General features: G+C 48.7%; 1 long non-coding RNA gene across 2 annotated transcripts in view; it reads left to right on the forward strand.

Moving 5' to 3' along the window:
- The window catches only part of LOC138292643 (uncharacterized), a 101,627-nt gene that overhangs the window by 38,598 nt on the left and 50,974 nt on the right, over positions 1–12,055 (forward strand). For both annotated transcript variants that reach the window (XR_011202745.1, XR_011202744.1), the window contains exon 3: positions 1,660–1,727. This is a non-coding gene — a long non-coding RNA (uncharacterized lncRNA). The remainder of the gene's footprint in view (positions 1–1,659; positions 1,728–12,055) is intronic.

Below are 12,055 nucleotides of genomic sequence, written 5' to 3' on the forward strand. Positions count from 1 at the left end.
TAAAACCAGATCTGACTCCGTCCATCATCTTTTTGTGTTACTAATGTTGCCCTAAGTGGGAAGGGTATGCCCAGACGTGGGTCCCTTGCTCACTGTGCCACTGGAATCAAGCTAGCCTGGCTGAAGAAGGGTGATACCCTGAAACCGGTCCCAGGATGCTTGTTTCCGGTCCAGGGAGGACCTGGCCTGGCAGTTCGGGCTGGACTGTTCCCATGAGGAACAGGGTCAAGACTGATTTGCATATGGCTGGGTCCGAACTGGGGTGGCATGGTGAGCAAAAGAACGATGGATTAAACCCAGATCTGTGACTGGGGGTGAGTGTTTGCATTGTCAGCACTCCGTCCATCATCTTTTTGTGTTACTAATGTTGCCCTAAGTGGGAAGGGTATGCCCAGACGTGGGTCCCTTGCTCACTGTGCCACTGGAATCAAGCTAGCCTGGCTGAAGAAGGGTGATACCCTGAAACCGGTCCCAGGATGCTTGTTTCCGGTCCAGGGAGGACCTGGCCTGGCAGTTCGGGCTGGACTGTTCCCATGAGGAACAGGGTCAAGACTGATTTGCATATGGCTGGGTCCGAACTGGGGTGGCATGGTGAGCAAAAGAACGATGGATTAAACCCAGATCTGTGACTGGGGGTGAGTGTTTGCATTGTCAGCACTCCGTCCATCATCTTTTTGTGTTACTAAAGTGTACATTGTAACATAGATTACCATAGCATACTATACAATGACAAGCCATACCCTACAATGACAGGCTGTACTATACCATACTATAACATGGCAAGCCAAATCATGCCATACAATGACAGGTCATCTCACAGAATACTATATGACATGTCCTACTATACAATGACAGACTATACCATACATTGACAAGCCATACCATACCATATGACAGGCCATCCCACAACATACTATACAATGCCATGCTATACCATACTATACAACGACAGGCTATATCAGCCTCATTGTTCTCTATTGCCATTGTTGTCAGGGTGGGTGGAAGAATTAATCTTTCTAAATTCATGTTTGAAAACTATCACTTTTAAAATAATACTTCTTAAATGTGCTGATATAACCTCATATAGTAAGGAGCAATGGTTCTGCATGTTAATTAAATACCCTTTTTGAATTTTAAATAGACTTTATCATATTTGTACAGGTTTGTTGCAAGGTGTCTTCACTTTACCTTAAAATAAGTTCTCGCCTGTTTATTTAGCATGTTTTTAATGTTTGTATTGAGTCCAGTTCTTCTGTTGACCAAGAGGCCTCATGTAAATATCGGGACGGCTGCATGCGGCCCCGGGCCACACTTTGAGAATCACTGGTTTATTCAATACTAAGATTGTTAAAATGTTATCTATTCTACAGCCAGAGGTTCTAAATCCATTTGACTGAAGGGTAGAAAATCTCTCTGTAGGGGTTCTTAATATCCGGGGGAGGAAGACAAATTCACCCACTGGTCACTGCACAGGTTTATCATATAGTTTTATTTTGATTTTCTTTCTGTCATGAGGGTTTTCAAACAAATCAAATATTTTCAGTCTATTTAGGTGTTTCCTTCTTCTTTTGTCCTTTTTCTTTTTGTCTGGTTGGGTTCCAGTTTTTCTTAAGGTAGAGTGATGTTCTTTCCTTTTCTTTGTTTTCCTCTCTGTTTTAGGGTTCTCTTCCGGTGAAGTTGTCCACCATTGTAGGGCCCAGGGAAAAAGAACAAAACTGAAAACAAAGGTAAGTGAACCTTTTCTTTCCTGTCGCTATATCTCATTTAAGGGGTAGGGTGTGCGGGGGAAACACCAAACAAGTGAGGATAGGCCCTTGTAATAGAAGGTGTAGGCTGAAATCATAGGCAAGTATACCTACTTGTGAATAAGCAAAAACAGAACCAAGAAGAAAAAAATATATATTCCAAGAGAGTTATTATTTTTATTTCTATAACGTAAGTAATTCTTTGTGGAGCCCAGGTGTGTCCTATCCAAATAACAAAACACTTTGCCACTTCTGTCCTACTATTTTAGGGAGGTGACTCCTCTCCCAGCGGTGTTAATCCCACTTCCACCTTCCCTCCCCCTACCACCAGTATCCTGATGGATTTCGAAGGCAGGCACGTACCTGCGTAAGCCACGTCCCTCCAGGGATGTGGCTGGTTCTGTTGCCGTCTGTCCGGACCCTTCGTGGCGGTGTTTCCCGGGACTGCGTCTCAGAGCATGTTGAACCGGCTCCTCTCGGGCGTCTCACTGCTGGTTTCTGTCCCGTTGTCGGCTCTCCTCCTCTCTTCCTCCCGGAGCGCGCCATCTGCCTCGCTCTCTGTTCCTTTTACCCTGGATATCCGAGTGTTCGACGGTGCCCCCGGGGTACCGTTCGACAGGTCCCGGGACATCAACGCTGAACAGGGTTGTGCCGACCCTGTTACACTCTCATTTCCGAAGTTTGCAAAGCAATGTTGCCCCATAGCCTTGGCATCTATGTCTAGTAAAACAATTACATTCTTTTTTTAGTTTAGTATTTTTATTGACTAAATAATAGATATACATAAATTCCTGTGAACCAGTATACAAAGAGAAATTAGATATAATACAGTAACTAGATACTGAAATTCATGCTAACATCAGAAATACAAATAACCATATTGAGCAGCTAACTGGATTAAATAAGTGTTATTTAGAGAAAAGCTGAAAAGAGATAGTAAAATAAAGAGAGTAAAGGAATGTAAAGGAGAAAAATGAAAAGGAGTAAAGAGAAGTAAAGAGAGGCGAAGAGAAGTAAGCTGTACATACCTTAAACCTGTGCAAAGAAACTTCCCAAAACAAAAAGAAAATAACAGTAGAAATACACTGCATGAACAACAAGAACAGTATAAGCAATAAGTAACAAGCATTTACAATGCATCGTGTCTCGCGTTTGCTCGTGTTAGAGCCGATCGCGTTGTAAACTCCTAACCCGACTTTTCACCTATCGGGCAAAAGTGCATTTATGCACGTAACCTGAAAAAGTGAAATCAAGTAGGTAAAGCGCTCGACTTCTGCCAAGCGAGATCAGGCTCGTAAATTAGTTTAAAAAAAAGTCCACGAGCCCGATGGAAAACAGCGAGCCTCGCATGTTTTCTGTACTTGGTCGCTGTGCTCGAGGACGGCTAGCCACCGGAAAAGGCATGACATATGCGTGCCTCGACTAATGAAAGCAAGCTGATTTAAATAAGGAAGCCCACGAACCAATAAAAAGCACTGACGTGAAGTTGACAGGGCTCGGAGCCCTTTTCTAAATACATAAGAGTCTCCCTGCTATACGCATGCGCGAGCGCATGCAAAGCAGGCTCGACCCTAAAAATGTGTTAACAATCATCAGCGGTTGATATGTGAAAATGCTTTGGGCAATTAAGTTGCAGTAGTAGCATGCAAAGAGAAATATTTAATCAGTGGTTCCCAAAGTTCATCTCATTTTGCTGACAGATATGCAGAATATAAATTGTAACGATCCAGACAGTGATTGTAATAAACCAAGTTCCACCACTGTTGTAATGTGATATTGTCCGTAGATTTCCAATTTGAGGTAATCACATGGAGTCAATTAGCAATCAATTGATCAATCAGTTTACAGATTAGTTTATTCAGAGGCCACATACTACTTAACCCACCCAAAAATAAAACCACAATGGAAAATGGAGTGTGAACGCCAGTGATGTCCCTCATTCTTGTTCATATCTCTTCCCAAAACAGAGACAGCTTAGGATAGAGAAAAGACGTATGAAGATAGGTACTAGGAGTGGTATTGAAACACCAGCATACATCACTTTTGAGCAACTTGATTTTAAATAAGTGTACTGGTATATAATATAGTCTATTATAGAAATAATAAAGCCTTTGGGTAAGGTTGGCAAGAAGTACTGTAGAATGTATTATCTCTCATATTTTCTGCCACAATGATATAGGTCAACAAGAGATTAAGGTGGTCATTATGACATTAGCTGTGACTGTTAAAGTGGCGGTAATATTGCCAACAGGCTGGCGGTAATTACCACCAAATTATGACCATGGCGGTGATACCTCCCATAGACAGCCAATGTACCACACCAACCGCCAGGGAGTTAACACCACTGACCATGGCGGTAGCCATCAACAGCCAGTAGGCAGACAAGGTACCGTCCACCATATTATGACATAGCAAACCGCAAGGATTTCCGGGGTGGTACCAACTCCATCAAATGCCTGGCAGAAACATAACACAGAAAATGAAAGACTTACCAATAAGTACACAGAGAACTCCGCTGCTGCTATGGAACCGGAACTTTAAGTCTTCCAGATGCTCTTCTACGCCATGACCCTGCTGGAACACCAATGCCGACGAATACGATGACGGTGAGTACAACCACCTAGCACACAAGGGAGGGAGGGAGGAAAAGGAGAGTGACACACACATGCACAACACACACCATTCACACACACACACCATACACAGAACCAGCTGCCGAATTAAACCAATGTCACAGGACACACATTAAAATGAAACAAGGACCACAATGATAATCAACAAACCTGTAATTTGATGCCAACAGCCACCATATTGTCCATCTGAACACAAATGCAGGCGACAACGTCCAGAATGGGCAAATGGCCAGTCCAAAGTACAAAAGGGCCACATGGCCACAGGGCACACTCCAAGGCCCAACTTGACTCCTGACACAATCTGGAATCCACTGTTCAGGGGCATCATGTTGGAAATGGGCAGGTACCTCAGGGGTAAGGGGAGGGGTGGGGGCACCTCAGCTGAAGTTGGGAACTTGCCCACTGATTCTGGAGGGACTCCATGCCCATTTGTCTTTGGTGGGGAGTGCAAGGCCATAGTCTCTGAAGTGGGGAACTTGCCCACTGGTTCTGGAGGGGGCTCCATGCCCATATGTCTTTGTTGGGGAGTGCAAGGCCGCAGTCTCTGAAGTGGGGAACTTGCCCACTGGTTCTGGAGGGGGCTCCTTGTACAACAGTCCCTGGAGGGGGTCCTACCTGTCCTCTGCTGGAGGAGAGGGCTGCTGTGCCTCTGCTGGAGGTGAGGGCTGCTGTGCCTCAGCTGGAGGTGAGGGCTGCTGTGCCTCAGCTGGAGGTGGAGGCTCCTTGCCCTCTGCTGGAGGTGAGGGCTGCTGTGCCTGTGCTGGAGGCTGGGGCTCCTTGCCCCCTGCTGGAGGTGAGGGCTGCTGTGCCTCAGCTGGAGGTGAGGGCTGCTGTGCCAGTGCTAGAGGTCGGGGCTCCTGTGCCTCAGCTGGAGGTGAGGGCTGCTGTGCCTGTGCTGGAGGTGGGGGCTCCTTGCTCTCTGCTGGTGGAGTGGGCCTCTTGCCTTTCATTGGTGGCTGAGTGGGCCTCGTGCCTTTCATTGGTAGTTGAGTGGGAACCTTCCCTTTCATTGGTGGTTGAGTGGTAACCTTCCCTTTCTTTGCTGGTGGAATGGGATCCATGTGTCCCCTGTTGTGACGGCTCCCCTTGGCCTTTGACATGTCACTTGTATCCTTGTCTCCAGGACTAGGCTTTGCCTCCACTGTACCCATCTCCTGTCCCTTGCTTTTCACCACCCTAGTCCTCCCTTTCTGAGCCAGAGGTGTGCCCTCATAGGAGTGGCAGCCATCACACTCTGGGGCCCCTTTGTGCCAGCAGTTGATGATTTGATGGGAGCATTGGCAGACTGTTTGGCTGAGGTGCTGGGCTGGGTTGTTAGGACCCTGCTCATACGGTCAGGACGGGGTGGAGGGGAAGGGAAAAGGTCAAGTTGGGCAAGGAAAAGCTTCTTAGGGACGTTGGGGCGGGATGTGAGAGGAGGGATGGGAGTGGAGGTTGAGGGAGTGGTGGTCAGAGGTGTACGTCTGCTGAACTTGGGTACAGGTGCATGGACAGTGCATGTGTGAGGTGGATGGCTGTTGGGTGTCTGAGTGCGTGCGTTTGTGTCTCGTAGGAGGGGGGCAAACAGAGTGGGAGAGGACAAAGGGGACGCGTGGATGGATGTTGTCTGCAAGTGAGGTGTGTGTGCTGCTTGATGTGGTGATGGCGGTGGTGGCTGTTGATGTAGTGCATGCAGGTCTGAGTGCGGATGTTACTGTGAGGGAGGAGGAAGGGGGACAGTGGAGGCAGTGGATGTGGTTGTGTGTTCAACTGTCTGTTGTTTGTGAGTGCTTGTGGCCTGAAGTGTGTGGCCTGTGTTGACTGTACTACTCTTGTGTGATGTTTTGTGTGCATGCTTGTCTGTATCTGTGCCTGGGATGGGTTGGGGTTGAGGAGACTGGGACTGGGAAGTGGTAGTTGGAGGGAGTGCGGTAGGAACAGGGACATTGGCTGACATCAGAGAGGAGGTCAGAGCCTGAAATGATCTCTGTAGGGCCGCCAACCCACCATGGATGCCCTCCAGGTATGCATTGCATTGCTTCATATGGGATGCCAGCCCTTGGATGGCATTCACAATGGTTGACTGCCCTACAGAGATGCATCTCAGGAGGTCAATAGCCTCCTCACTCAGGGTAGCAGGGTTCACTGGGGCAGGGCCTGAGGTGCCTGGGGCTAAGGAGATGCCCACCCTTCTAGGTGAGCGGGCACGGGCAGCTCGGTGAGGTGCTACTGGGAGGGTGGTGCTAGTGCGTGGGTGGCAGCTGCACCTGTAGCTAGGGTGGTTCCAGAGGTGTCCGCCACCACAGGAAGCTTCCATCAGAGGAGGAATCAGAGTCAGTGTTGTCACCACCTGTTTCCACCATGGTGCTCCCCTTGCCCTCCTTCCCACTGATCCCCTTGGCGTCGGTGGACTCTGCCTCCTGGGTCCTGTGGGATGCAGTTCCCTCAGTCGCTGGTGCCCCTGCTCCTCCACCAGATAATGGTAATGCACAAATGGACAGGATAACAGAAGAAAATAGGGGGGAGAGAAAGAGAGCACTGGGTCAATTACAGCACCAACACCACAATTGGCATACACATTACCATCACACACAGGAATCAGGATTGGGCACTAAGCATCGTACTGGCATTCCATTGGCTAGGTGCCACAGCAAGATGAGAGCCAACCACCGCCAACTGCACCCCTCCTGGAACCCACTAAGCCCTGTCTCACATGGAATTCAACCTAGCTAGGTTACTAGATTTTGCTATACATCAATTTACCTTGAGCTGGATCACGCGGCAATGGCTGAGCTGGCATTAAGGAGCACCTACTGACTGAAACCCACCACTAGGAGCCCATGCCACCCAACAATAATTGTTGTCATGCTCACAGTACTCACCCCCTTGTGGCTGCTGTGCTGCCTTCAAGTGCCCATCCAGCTCTAGGTAGGCCACCGCCAGTATGCGGGCCATCAGGGGGGGTCAGGTTCCGATGGGCACCCTCCCCTCGTTAGGAGGCCATCCCCAGCTGGGCCTCTGCGGTCTTCCGTGCCCAGCGCCTCAGGTCCTCCCACCTTTTCCTACAGTGGGTGCTCCGCCTGCTATAGACCCCCAGGGTCCGCACGTCCTTGGCGATGGCATGCCACAATCCCTTCTTCTGATGGGCGCTGACCTGCAGAGGTAATACGGACAGGAGGACACCATTAACCATACAATCCAGCCTGTCACACATATGGCCCACAAATACCATTTCCATCTCCATTGGCACACACATCTCCCCGAGCCCTGCATGTACACTACCACCAGACATACCCCCCACCCAAATGACACACTGCTAGCACACACATCTCCATGCAACCTTGTCACATGCATCGTGCCCCGGTGTACTCACCTGTTGGTCTGGAGGCCAATACAGCTGTCCATACAGGGGTAGGACCCCATCCACCAGGCACTATAACTCCTCCGAAGTGAAGGCAGGGGCCCTTTCTCCGGTCACACGGGCCATGGCAGGATCCAGACACAGGTCACAGCAGCACACGCAGTGGAGGTGTTGTCCTATGAAACGTCAGGAATCAAGTGAGGTTTTAGACAGAAAATGGCAGTCACATCCAGGCTGGTGTACACCGTCTCCGCTGCCGGTGATCTCCATTGGACACTGTACTCTATAGAGCCCCATTTTAGCCAATGAGGAATAGCACGACAGTGCAAGACTGCCTTCCGACATGACACCCAATGCCGGCGGAGTTACCTCACTTCCACCTGTCCATACTTCCAGGACAGGCAGTCGCCATTTTATGGTGGTGGACAACATTCAGAAATTAGAAACTGCGTAATTGCTGTAAATTGCACATACATTGCCATTCACATTGTCCGATTACCTACATGCTCTAAGTACACTGGGGTGGTGGTTCCATTGTTCAATTTGTGACACCCTACTCACTCTTGTGTCCCTTAGATACCTACCACTGTGGAGGAATAGGAGGAGGAGAGAAGACCCTGTGTACAGACCCCTGGTGGACTTAGCTACACTAGAGGACACGCACATTATACTCACCTATAGACTGGACAGGGCCACAATCACAGAGCTGTGTGCAAAATTGGAGCCTGATCTGATATCAGCTGTCCGCCATCCCACTGGGATTCCCCCCTCTTTTGCAAGTTCTATCAGTGCTTCATTTTCCGGCAACTGGCTCTTTCCAAGTGGCAGTGGGCTTGGCAGCAGGAATGTCACAGCCAATGTTCTCAATTGTGCTGGCAAGGGTTTTTATCTGCCTTGGTCAAACACATGTGCAGCTACATCACTTTCCCCCCAAGTTGAAGATTTGGCCTCTGTGAAAGCTGGATTCTATGCAATGGGACAAATACCAAATATTATTGAGGCGATTGACGGAACACATATTGCGTCTGCCCCCCCAACCTGCCCCCCGCCACAATGAACAGGTGTTCAGGAATAGGAAGAGTTTCCACTCACTCAGGACCACATTTATACTTTTGATTTGCGTCAAAAAGTATAACGCCGGCTACCGCCATTCCAACGCACCAACCGGGCGTCATATTTATGGAATGACGGTAGCCGGCGCTGCGGCCTGGTTAGCGTAAAAATAAATGACTCTAACTGGGCAGCGGAGGCGTAAGGAAGACTGGGGCTTGTGCGCCAAAGAATGGTGCAAGTCAGGTTAGAGTCCAAAATATAGACTCTAACCTGACTAGCATAATTTTTTGACGCACAACCCCCATGGAAATGACTCCTGTCTTAGGAAAGACAGGAGTCATGCCCCCCTGCCCAATGGCCATGCCCAGGGGACTTCTGTCCCTGGGGCATGGCCATTGGCCACAGAGGCATGTAGGGGGGCACAAGTTAGGCCCCTCTATGCCACTTCTACGTAAAAAAAAACACACAAAAAAACAAACTTAGCTTTACTTACCGTAGATGGGTCCCCCCATCCATGGGTGTCCTCAAGGGGTGGGAAAGGGTGGCAGGGGGTGTCCCTGGGGGCAGGGAAGGGCACCTGTGGACTGTTTCAATGGTCGGAGACCATGGAAATGAGCCCACAGGTCCCTTAACGTCTGCCCTGACCCAGACGTTAAAAAATGACTCTAAACCGGTTTAGAGTCATTTTTTAAGCCCCCGTGCATACTATGAATAAGGCGCAAATGCCTTTGAGTCATTTTTTGCCCAGGAACGCCTACCTTGCATGCTCGATTTTAGAAGACTTTTAGAAGTTGAATTTATTTAAATGTGCCTCAATTTGTAGTTTTGGGAAAGCACCTTCCCTTCTTACCTGGATAATACTCTCTTGAGGAAGGGATATTTTTGCCGATGGTTTTCTGAGGCTCCGGTCTCATTCGGTGCAGGAAGTTTGGGCCGGTTAGAGCCCACTTCCTGTTTCTTGGCAGAAACCGCGGTTTGCAGTCTAGTGGATCTGCCTCATCAAGGGGGGATAAATGACGGCTCAAACACGGCCACGCAGCGGGCGCTCCGCTGGCGCGCCGAAGGCGCACCAAAGGCAAGCCTGTCTGCGCCCGTCTGCGCCCGTCTGCGCCAGTACGGGTCAGAGGGCCAGGAACTTTGCATCTTGCACTGGAAAAAATAGGTACACCATAGCGGAACTCAAGAATCTGGCGGGCCCCCGGTGCACGCACACACTTATCCCTGACATTACTTTTGCCTGGAGGTGTGCGCAGTGTAGCTGGACGGCGCCTATACCATTAATGGTGGGAAAGCAGAAAACCCAGGGAGTTTGGGGAGCAGGAGGAAACAATTCAGAACATGCTTTGGGTGGAGTTGTAAGGGACTTTAGAGCTGTGGGCTCTTTTGCCCTTATAAATGTTAGATCCCTCCCAAAACACAAATTTGAAATTAATGAACTTATTCTCACTCTCAACATAGACTGTCTCTTCTTAACAGAAACGTGGGCGAGGCCTGATTCGGACCCTGATTTTATTGAGGCGGCCCCTACCGGCTTCTCTTTCTATGACAGGAATTGAGGAAGAGGAGGAGGCCTGGCCATTATTTGCAGGTCTGAGTTTACCTGCACTTGGAATAGTGCTAGCCACATGCCAGAGGTCTGCGAAGCTATGGCCTTTAAACTCCTCCTTGACAAATCTCTGGTCTTTGAAGGCCTGTTAATTTAACGGCCCCCCGGCCCTGCTTCTAGGTTCCTCTCGATATGGACTTCATTATTGGAACCTTTAATCATGGCCCCTAAAGCAATCATCCTGGGAGATTTTAACATCCATTTTGATAACACGAGTGATTTGCTGGTTGTGGAATTTCTCAACCTTATGGCGGCTCTGGATTGGGTCCTAAAGGACGGGATGGCCACTCATAGAGCTGGCCATACTCTAGATGGGATTTTTACCCACCCCGAGGAAGAATTTTATCTTTCAACGACCCCGTTAGAATGGACGGATCACGCTCTCCTGACGTTTAAATTTTTGGTCAGGCAGCAGCCTATAATACCCATTCCTCAGAAAAAACTGATAAGATCCTGGAGAAATATTGAAGCAGAACCTCTGAAAATAACATTAATACATAATTGGAATGATCTAAAGGCGTCCACGCTGTCACCACTTGCTAGATTCAATCTGGGCATTACACAGGCAATGGACTTGCTAGCACCGTCGAGGATCTTTGTTCCCCGCACTAGGAAAAAACCAAATCAACCATGGTTCTCTCAAGACCTCAAAATTTTACAGAGAATATACCGGCAGAAGGAGCGCTGTTGGAAACTCAGCTCTCGAGAAACCGAGAGGGTGGAGCTAAAGCTCGCACTAAACATTTACAAAGAAGCCTGTCGGGTAGCCAAATCGGATTATTTCACACGTAAAATTAGCGAGGCAGCCAACTCTTCTTGAGAGCTATTTAGAACCATCAATGTTCTCACCACTCCCTCAGGTACTCCTAAAGTAGAAAATTCCCAAGACTTTTGCAATAAAGTAGCTAAATTCTTTGAATGTAAAGTTCTCGATATCTACTCTAGCTTTAGGTTGGACAAGGAACAAGCCAATTCCCCTCCCTGGTTAGCTACACACCTGCACCCTGTGGTGACACTAAACGGGTTGCCAGACAAGCCACTTTTACTCTCAAGGTTTAAGATGCCATCTCAAGAGGCTATGTGTAAGCTACTCTTGGAATGTAAATCAGGTTCCCCTATGGATCCCTGCCCCCGGCCATCCTCCAATTAGTTCCAGAGCTAGCGGCATCTATGCTGGCCCCTATTATTCAGGAAGTTCTCACAACGGGCTTGTATCCTAGGGCATGTAAAGAAACTACTATTATTCCGTTAAAAAAGAAGGTGGCTGGCAAACCCGATGACCTGACGAATCTACGCCCAATAGCCCTTCTTCCCTATGCGGCCAAAATCCTGGAAAAACATCTTAATAAAGAATTGGTTGATTTCCTGTCTGCCTCAAAGGGCTTAGACAGCTCGCAACATGGTTTTCGGAAATCCCACAGCACGGAATCAGCTCTCATTGCATCATCTGACACTATACGCAGATTGGTGGATGAGAGGCAGGGGGTCTTTCTGGTGCTACTGGACCTGTCGGCAGCATTTGACACCATTGCCCCTCACATCCTGCTAGACCGTCTTCATCAGGTAGGCATTAGAGACCAGGCCCTTAAGCTGATTGAATCTTTTCTATCAGACAGGTGGGCCACAGTTAGCAGTGGCGATTTTAGATCCCCTGCCTACCTCTTGCCGTGTGGGGTTC

This window comes from Pleurodeles waltl, chromosome 4_2, assembly GCF_031143425.1.
Source record: "Pleurodeles waltl isolate 20211129_DDA chromosome 4_2, aPleWal1.hap1.20221129, whole genome shotgun sequence".
NCBI lineage: Eukaryota > Metazoa > Chordata > Amphibia > Caudata > Salamandridae > Pleurodeles > Pleurodeles waltl.